We start from the raw sequence: 11260 nt of genomic DNA, 5'->3' as shown, positions 1-11260 counted from the left end.
TATGAGTAAAAAAATGTAAAAGAGCGGATATTCCGAGAAAACTCCGGTGTCCCCCCCTCTCGGAGTGCCTTTCGGATAAAAATGGCTAAAATTGACACTCTTGAACTTATTAAAAACTTTTGATGCCTTTGATTTTTATAACGCTTTCTGAAAAGTTATAATTAATGATTTCTAATACTACTTTTTGTCTATACTTCGCGATAACTCTTGGGCATGCCTCAAGGACTCTTTTAGGGCTAATAAAAACACTCCATTTTGGGGACTATTTTACCATATTTGTCCAAAATTTTCTGTATATGTCTATTTAGCAGTTTTGCATGGTGCTGAACTCAAATTTAAATATGTTAAGGCCTTGGGGACTTTTACGGATAAATGGGGCAGGAGCAAATGATGGGCTTTGTCATTTATTTTGTTTGCATGATGCAGAACTTAAATTTAAATATGTTAAGGTCTAAAACTGCACAGTTTGTTCACTTTCACCAGGATTTGACGTCCCCTGGGGACTTTTGGAGCTTAATGATGGATGACAAATGCTGAACATAGACATTCTTTATGCCTCGTTCACTTAGCATTTACGGTGGGGGGCATGGGTGCTTCACTTGTTTTTTATTTCTCGTTCTTTATTCGCTCATTTGTTTTCAGTTTTCTAAAAAGAATGTGAGCACTACTGCTAACATTCAAACAGCATACCAATTTTCCCCGGTGTGTAGATCACAGGCAAATATCTTATAAAAAACCAATGTAATCTTACCACCCGTTTTATTATCAATACTTTTCGGTCTGATGAAGTGTTTTCACTGAATTGGGATTCCACGGACACATGTATGCACGTATGTAACCAATAATGTTTGTATAATAAACAGACTATACACACACGCGCGTGCGCACACACACAAACATATATATATTTATCTATCTATCTCTCTCTTTCTCTCTCTCTCTCCCTCTCTCTCTCTCTCTATATATATATATATATATATATATATATATATATACTAGCAAAAGTACCCGTCGTTCACTGGGTTCAAAAACAGCCTACAGAAAATGGACTCTGATTTATGAAAGTATGATAGGTTATGAAAAGGAAGGGTTGTAAAGAGATAGTTTCGAATTTGGGGGTATCAAAACCAAAGCAAAATATGATGAAAGTAAAAATAAAATAGATAAAACCCATAATTTATTATACCAGACCTGTTCTCACTGAAACACTTATCACAATATTCTGTGAATCTATATGAAAAAACCTGGTTAAACTTTGTAACATATTTCCATTCTATGGAGGTTAGGCGTGAACGAACACCCCATAATTTTATTATACCATATTTCTTCAAACTGAAATCTAATTATCAAAGTATACTTACGCAGATAGATATAAAAATTATGTATTAAAGTTTGTGCCTATTTCCATTCTATGGAGGTTAAGCGGGAACGCAGACGCAACAATTTTATTATACCATTCCTAGTTAAGTTAAAACACACTTATCAAAGTATTATGATGTACATCTATATCAAAAACACTAGTAAACGTTTTCTTTTTTATTTTAATGTTTGTTAGTTCCATACTTTGTGGACCAGGCGCGTACGCAGACTCCAAAATGTAATGAATTATCATTATGCCGAATCAAACATACCCATTCCTGTGTCTCTATAATAGTGTAAAATATAAGAACCTATTCGTGACCAGACACACACACAGGCGTTCAGCTTTATATTATATATATATATATATATATATATATATATATATACATATATATATATAAGAAATTAAAGTTGAGTGCTCTTGAGAGAATGAAAAAGAAGTGGTCAACTTTTGCGCGAATGCAAAATTCAGCTTTTCGCTTATTGAAGACTCTCCAATTGTTTCTTGAATAGGAGAACGAACTTTACGCAATTATGGAAAAACATATTTTCCGCCATTTTTATTGCTCTTTCCGTTTTCAGTTAATAATTATTTTGAGAGAAAAACAGAGACAGATGCAGTCATAGCGAAATAGACAGAGATGAACTCAGACAGAGCGAGAGAAAGTGAGAGATAGAGATAGAGAGAAAGGAAGGAGTATAGCGAGTGAAAGTGAGAGAGAGATGGGAGAGGGTGAAGGGAAATTATACAAGTAAAATGAATTACTTTGCACAGAATGATAAGTCTATCTCTATATTAATGAGATGGTATTCTCGAATTATTTGGCCAACACCGTCCTATAATCAAGTAAAAACTGGAAACATATTTTGTATTTGCAGATTTAGATCTTGCTGGATATACTTAATTCTGTCTGATTACGGATTTATTGGAATTAATTCTCATACGACGATGGACACTTGCAAAATGGAAATCAAGAAATAATACTTTTATCTTAGAAAAGATTGTCGCGTGTGCGGTCTGTTGTTTTATTGTTAAGCTCTGATATTTATTTGCATTTCTTTCGCCTATATGGAACTCAAATTCATATATGTATATATATATATATATATATATATATATATATATATATATATATATATATATGTATGTATAGTAATTTCTGAAAATATATATGGTAATTAAGCTACACAGAATATTCCGCGTTTCATCCACACTAGGATGCATCAGGCTTATGCGAGGAGTTGTGGTTGTCTCGTGTTTTTATATACGCACATTGTATTGAGTTTTTAGTAAGCCAATCAGCTTTCTAGTTCCCACCGCACCTTTCCAAATCAGCCAATGAACAGGCACTTACAGGACAAAGGCCCAGTTGACCTCTGGTTCACCATTTCATTTGTGTGTGCTATTTTAGCGGGGAGCGCAGGCATCTAGTGTTCTGGCCTATGTTAAAACTTAGTTAAATATATTCCATGTTAGTTTGTATAAATATATATATATACATATATATATATGATAATTTATGTATATGTGTGTTTATTTTATTTACTTTTTTCTATTTTTATTGTTAATTTTAAAGTTATTTTGTATCGCTCTCTTAAAGTAAGGTTTATCCTGTGTACATAGTTGTTCGCTATTTCTCTCCTACAGTTTAGTAGATGTTGGGGTTCTTTAAAGTATAAGATAGCAACTTTTTTTAATGAAGGCATAATCTGCATGGATCATCTAGGTCGTGTGTTTGCTTGTCTACTATTTTCCATTCGACTACCGGCGAACGTCCGCTTTCTTTGAGTTCCCAGTATTTGTTTGGTAGAGTTGTTTTCATTCGGCATTTGTTTATTTTTTAATGTACTTTTGTGATCATAATATCGGGTTTTGAAATCTAAGAAAGTCATACCTACGTAATATTTCTTGTTATTCGGGGTTTCTGTCGGAAATATAATATACGTTGACGACTGACTGGCAACTTTTAACGGTATCAAGATGTCATTATGCACCATCTTATAATAGGTTTTAAAAACATCATTTAATTGTTGTCTCGGATTTTCAGATGTCATGTTAAAAAACAGTGGCAGAGGATATTTTTGCTATATTTCTAAGTTTTCTGGATTCGAAAGAAAGGTTTTATTAATGTTGAGGCTTTTCATGTGAATCGAAATGAAAAATTGAAAATATCGGATCTTTTCTGGGTGGGAGAATCAAGGAAAATATTCCGATGCCACATACGATTCTTTTAATTGTTGTTTTTGTTTAAAACTTTATTTCACATTGCCGATAGTGATGATAAAATAATAAATACTCATTGTTTTTTCAACTAATAATAAAACTTGTGAGGATTTACTGCGTGTTTTTCGATCCAAGGATCAACACTGCTTTCGCTGCTTATCTTTTTATAGAAATCGTACGAGACAAAGCATGAAGCCACTTGATGTAAGGAGTAATCAAGTACTATTATACAGACATTAGTCTTGAAAAGATCTAGAGGGTAGGTATAAGGAAAACAGCGGACTAGAAGAGAGCTCCACAACCTTCCAGTCCTTGTCAAAGAAGCTACTGGAATAGGAAGCTCTATGATAATGAGGTATTAAAATAACAAATTGATGATAACCTCTTGACTAGTGGTTACCCGAAGTGGGCTCCACGGAGCTCTGGGGCCTCTGGAGTGAGACTCAGGGGCTGCGCAAGCCCTTTCATTAAAAGATTAAATACTTTATATTGAAAAATTAAATGGCTACAGATATTTAATCATTTCTTTTTATGTTAAAGAGATACGATACAGAACAGGTTCAAAGAATTTTAGGATGCATCTCAAAAATTAAATAAAATAAATGAACAAAAAATGCAACAATTTAAGCTGTAGTGAAGAAAAAAGTGTTCGGCCAATCAAATTACGGATAGGTTTCTGCAATTTATTAAGAAACGTAAAATTGGAAAAAGACTCACCAAATTGTCTTCTGAATTCGTTTCTAGAAATCACTTAGCAGTATCTTTCTCAGTATGTTAGTTGCTAGAACAAAGTAATATCAACAAACAATAGAATTACTAATATTCAGGCAATTTATTCAAGATTATATTATGGGACAGACAACTGCGTCATTTTGACAAATTCCTTTATTTTCATGACAAAAAGGCATAGCATTTATAAACAACAAATAAGTTATATTTTTATATACTTCGCATGCTTAGTGTCATCTGACTTTATACAATTATTTCTCGTGATCGCAAGCTGTTTCAATGATTTTCAGTTCTTGTGACTAATCGCGGAGAATTTCGAGTCAGTTCCGAAAATGACCAAAGACTCCGACTTAAAAATCACAAAAAGAGAAAAATGTCAACCGTGGTTAAGCATGCGAAGAGTTAGGTTACAGTTAATTAATTTTAGTTTCATGTGATTGTGCATAATACACAACAGTTAAATATTAATTTAGTGAAAAAAATAATATCGTTTTCTCCCATATGTTACTTTTATATATGATTTCTTTATTAATTCTTTATATATATATATATATATATATATATATATATATATATATATATATATATATATATTGTTATTGTTGTTATTTTTCAAGCGATACATACGGTTAATGTTGGCGCCGCCTCGGAGCTCATTTTTTTATTTACTTAGAAAGTCGCCCTTCTTAATTTGGGCGTATATAACATTTTTATTTATTTATTATTTTTTAAAACAGTAATCTACGTACACGCATGTTTCAAGGTTTTTACTTCTCATCAGCGTAGTTTAACTGCCTCTAGGGATCGAACCTCGGACCATGTTTACCACAGTCTGGTGCCTTAACCGTTAGGCCATACTCCCTAGATTAATTATACTGTTTATTTTTATCGCTTATAAATTTAGATTTTGTTATTGTTGTTATATTTCAAGCGATACATACGGTTAATATTGGCGCCGCCTCGGAGCTCATTTTTTTATTTACTTAGAAAGTTGCCCTTCTTAATTTGGACGTATATAACATTTTTATTTATTTTATTATTTTTTTAAAACAGTAATCTACGTACACGCGTGTTTCAAGGTTTTTACCTCTCATCAGCGTAGTTTAACTGCCTTTAGATTACTGTTTTAAAAAAATAATAATATATATATATATATATATATATATAAATCCATGTTATTCATCATTTTGAAGCATGTTTTTCGTCCTGTAAACCGTGTGATTTGTTACTGTTCTCAATCTCTTCATTCATTTTTTAAGGCTTTTCGACAGCATGGACAAAATTCAAATCCACACGATTTTCTTGTTCCAGTTCAAACTAGGCTGAATAGCGACCGAGACGACTCATAACAGCAATGATGCGTTTGACCTAGGAACCACTAACGAACATGTGGCAGTAGACATTTCGCAACCTAATTCGTAGCCTAATTCGTTCAACTTCTGCAGTGTGTGTTTAGCAATGTGCGATCGGGCATTGTCGTGGAAGAGAATTGAGCTTTTTCGGATGACTAATGTTGGATGTTGTTGTCGAAGTTTCTGATGCATTTCATCAATTTGTTAAATCTCCGTTATAATGGTTTCGGCCACATTCAAAAACTAGTGGATGAGACCGGTCGCAGATCACCAAACAGTAAACATGACCTCTTGTGGTGCAACTCAATCTTCGGAAAGTGTCGTAGAGTTTCGTCGGTGTCGTACCACGAGATGAGTGTCACCTGTTTTTTAAAGTAGCCATTTGTAATCGCAAATCACAACCATCGAGTTCTTGTTGCGTAAACAAGAAAAAGATGACACTTGATAAGGGCGTTTCTTTTGATTGTCGTTTAATTCGTTAGGCACCTATTTATCAATGTTTTTTTTTTGTCTTTTAAATCTCTCTCAAGTGGTTGGAAATTGTCGTATACGTTTCGTCTAATTGAGAAGTTTCCGAAAAGTTGTGCGTCGATTGGCTTCCACTAAATTTCTTAATTGATTGTTGTCACCAACTACGAAAACTACGCTCACTATTTTCGTCGCTGCCACAAAATTTTTTAAACCCTCATTGTGCTGTGTGATCAGTAGCAGTTTCTGCGTAAAAAGCTTCGTTGATATCGCGAGCTGTTTCAAAGTTTTTTCAGCCTAGCCTGTATTAAAGTAAGAAGTGCGAATTTGCATGTTTCCGTATTTTATTAAACGTTCTTAAAATAAGACATAACTGTGTTAAAACGATTATCATTTAAACGTTTAGATAGAGCGAAAAATGCTTTTTAAAATGATATATGAATTGAAGTTAATATAACGAAAGCCTATTTGAAAATACGTCATTTATAATCAAATTTAAAAAATCCATAAACACTTTCATATCAGCTTAATGTTATATTTATCAATTTGAATCGGTTTTCTGATTCTTCTAAGGAAATCTAATTACTTGTTGACGATTGATCTTCTATTTAATCATCATCATCATCATCATCATCATCATCATCATCATCATGACGGGCTCCTTGCCCGGACCTATGTGACTCTTCCTCTCCAGAGTTTACTGTCTTCCGTCAGTTGCCTCAGATCTTCAGGTTCACAGTTGGCGTCGTGTGCTATTTGTTGGGTGTACGTGGATCTAGGCCGTCATCTGCTTGCGCGTCCGTGTCACGGAGTCCGAGAAATACATCACTCACCAATTCATGCTTGCTCCTCAGAATGACTGGCAAATCGTAGGCGTCTTTCTCTGATGGTAGTAGATATGGCAGGTAGATTGCCATAAAGTTGCTGCTTCGTGGGATGATTTTGCCAAGATATATTTAATATTGTTCTTAGCATACGGGTGTATGTGCCATCTAGTTTTCTTTCCAATCTTTTTGTGAGTGCCCAGGTTGTAGCACCGTAAACAAGGACAGACTCTACCACTGCCCTGAAGAACTGCCTTTTCAGTTTGTCAGCCAGTCTCGAAGTCCATACTGAATGTAGCCCATCCAATGCGGTCCATGCTTTTGCGAATTCTGATCTCTCTCTCTCTCTCTCTCTCTCTCTCTCTCTCTCTCTCTCTCTCTCTCTCTGTAGAAACTATGTTGCTGCCCAGATACGTAAACTCAGCGACTTCTTTCAGTGTTCATCCAACCAAAGCCCTGATCCTCTCCTTTCACATTGAACGTCATAAACTTTGTCTTATCCGCATTTATGTGGAGACCAATGTCATTTGCAGACTTTTCTAGCTCACGTAACAGTGTTTGCGCATCAGCAGTGTTGTTCGCGAAGAAAGCAATATCGTCTGCGTAATCTGCATCAGTTATGTCTGCTGATTCATGACGTCTGTTTCTGGATTCATTTAGGGTGAAGCCTAGCATGTTGTGTATATCAACAGAGGTGCGAAGTACAAAGTCAAGACAGACAATGAAAAGAAAAGGGTATCTCCTTGTAGAACCCCAGTGCGGATGTCGTAAAATTCAGTGTCCCCATCTGGGAGCCTGACCATTGCTCGAGTGTGCTCATATAGCATCATGATAGCATTAATGACTTCATTTGGAATGCCATATGCTTTTAATATGCTGGCCATTTTTCCTCTATGTACAGAGTCGAATGCTTTGGAGAAATCTACAAAGATCATGACTGCCTCAATGTTTTTTGCTTTGATCCCGTCAATCAGTCTCCTAACAGTAAGTATTTGACTAGTAGTAGAGCGATTCTTTCTAAATCCATTTTGGTTCTTCCTGAGCACTTCTATAAAGATAGTGATTATGTGTTTCTATCCTTTACATCAAAAATGGAATAAAAAGAATAGTATTTTACAAATTGTTTAAAAATTGAATTTCTCATAATAATAGAGCAAACATAAAATCACAGATACAAAGAGAGGGAGAGAGAGAGAGAGAGAAAGAGTGTGTGTGTGGCTATTATAGTTCACGCAGAAAAAAACACTATTTGATTTTCTGTACACATTTCGTATATTATTTTCAAAGAGCTGTATCATTTTTGTACCGTTAGAAATTTATATATCTACTAGCATTTCAACCCGGCATTGCCCGGGTGTTTGGAGGTGTATGTTGAGCAAAAAAAAAAAAAGGTCAATTTTTTAAACTTTGATCCCTATTATAACCCCTTAATATTTATTGTTTTGGGCTCAAATCAAGTTATTAAGTTCGATCCATGTCCAAGACACCTATATCTAAAATTTCAAGTGTTTTATCCGAAAATTGTCGGTGGAGTTTGGAAGAGGTCTCAAAGATCAAATCGTTGAACTTTGACCTCTTAACAGCCAGATTTCTGGCCGAAAACCGATCACATGCATTTTCTCAAATCTCAGTACCCTGTATATCAAATTGCGAGTCTGTAGACTCAAAATTTACAGAGTTATTGCTTAGGGAAATGTACACATACAGACAGACACACACACACAGACAAATACACAAACACGTTCACTTTAATAGATATACAGATCAGTGGCGACTTTAGCCTATTATTGCTTGTCGTGCCCCCCTGCCCTTTGTCAACTTTAGTTCCCAATCCGTGGTCCGTGGACCCAAATAAGTAATCATAGTTGCTATTGCGTGATTCTCCATTGCATAGCACAGATTGACTAACGTACCTTGCATGGTGTTTGTTTTTGTTTTTTTGTGAACAATCAAGATACTATATAATTTGTGGTCTTGTTGATACAGTAGATAAGATATTTTTCCCCTTTCAAAAGTATAGAAGAAAAGAGATATTCATTACTATGAGTAGAAAATATGTTTATTAGAATAAAAAAATTGATGACAATAACTAACCAGGTTAGCAATAGATACAAAGAATTCGTAAATAAAGTCCGTGGTAAAATTGAATGTAGTGAAGCGACTGAAATATTTCGGCAACTGAAGTAATGTTCTCCAAAAACGGCGATTAAATTTTCCCATAGAATAAAAGGTAATATTGATGAATAAAGTTGGGTTCAAATAGCTGTGAAATGATGGATGCAGCAAGAAAAGTTACATACAGGGTTTTTATGAAAAAAAATTACAAAGTATTTACGTATCACTACGGAATTCTACGAAGGTTTATTGGATTGATGGGTTTCTTAGTATTAATATAAAATGACTTAAACCCCGTATTTTTCGTAGATTTCTATGATTCAAAATTCACAAAAAAAAAAAAATCCTCAAAAAGACAAATTCACTCTTATTCAAAACCTGTTCTTTATTAATTAATGAAACAATAACTTCATCACTGATATTTATTTACAATCTGATATACACGCGTGGTTATGTTTACACAGAACTATTCGTGCTACTACATATTGCAACAGTAGTAGTAATCGTTCTTCATGTGTTTATGCGTATGCATGTGTCTAGAGATCTCTCTCCCCTCCTCTCTCTCTCGGTCCCTCATCCTCTTCCTAAAACAGACATCAGCAGGCTCGATCGTGCTAAATATTTTAGGCACTATAAATTTTTTAAGCTTTGACCCCTATTATGACGCCTGAAATGATTGTTTAGCGCTACAATTAAGTTATTAAGTAAGATCCATGTCCAAGGAACCTATATCTAAAATTTCAAGTGTTTAGACTCAAAATTGTCGGAAGAGTTTGATAGAGTTGTCAAGGGTCAAATCGTTGAACTTTGACCCCTTAATCGCCAAATTTCTGGCCGAAAATTGATCACATTGATTTTCCCAAATCTCAGTACTCTGTATATCAAATTTCGAGTCTGTAGACTAAAAGTTGACAGAGTTATTGCGTATGGAAATGTACAAACACAGACAGATAGACACTTTCACTTTTATAGATATACTAGCATTTCAGCCCGGCGTTATCTGGGTATTTGGATGTGTCTGTTGTACAAAAAACAAGGACCGGGGTAAAAACCTAACGTCTATTCTGTTACGACCACCGCCAAACCGGAAACGACATTTTTAAAATTTAAGGCTAGACAATCTAAAGGAGAGGATAACTTTAAAAAATATCGCCCTGTAGCAAAGTGCCTAGTTAAAGGGGAAGATATTAATGTTTTTTGCCAATTTTTCGATATTTGTCGTATGAAAGGTCGAACTTTAACAGGATACTGATCTTGGTAAAATCCGTCTCTATTGAAAGTTTTAGACAGACATGCAAACATAATGCATACATTTATATATTGGTAACTAAAAAGTTTCGACCCAAACCGATGAAAAAACTTGCCCTATCTCTAAATATCCTTTATGTAAAATTTCAAATATTTAGACCAGAATTGTCTGAGTAATTTGGAAGAGACCGCAGAGGTAATTTTTTTTTAAACTTTGACCCCTTTTTTGACCCCATAACATTTGTTGTTTTGGGCTCAAATCAAGTTACTAAGTAAGATTTTCCAAAATCTCAGTACCCCGTATATCAAATTTCGAGTCTGTAGACTAAAAATTGGCAGAGTTATTGCGTATGGAAATGTACACACACAGACACACATACACGCACACACACAGACACTTTCACTTTTATAGATATATAGATAGATATATACTGTGCGATTTACGGTTGTTTGATCACTATTTGCCTCTTAACGTTGTGATTGTATTTAGCATTTAGAGTGTAAACTTTCTTGTAATGCTCATTGCGGTTTTTCTTTGCTTGGAGCTAACGTTCTGAGAACCTAAAGTTAAAGGTGACCTTGTTAGCTGAATTGAAATATCCAAACCGGTATCAGTCGTCACTTCCTACACTGATAATTGCGAAAGCATGACACACTAGTGTCCGTAGGTATAAAAATTATTATTTATAAAACATGTAGAAACACACACACACCATTATATATATATATATATATATATATATATATATATATATATATATATATATATATATTGCATTTATTTGCTTTCCCGCCAAAGCAAATTAGACACACTGCCGTTTTTTATGTGGGGGGAAACCAGCTCCCCTAAAATAAGGTAAAAAGGGGGCACTCTGGTTGTGACAAAAATTATAATTGTCCCAGTATAGAGGGTGTCCCCTCCATTGACTGGTACAAAT

Source organism: Euprymna scolopes, chromosome 38 (genome assembly GCF_053919585.1).
Source record: "Euprymna scolopes isolate OS-2025 chromosome 38, ASM5391958v1, whole genome shotgun sequence".
Classification (NCBI taxonomy): Eukaryota; Metazoa; Mollusca; class Cephalopoda; order Sepiida; family Sepiolidae; genus Euprymna; species Euprymna scolopes.
This window is presented reverse-complemented; position numbering follows the sequence as displayed.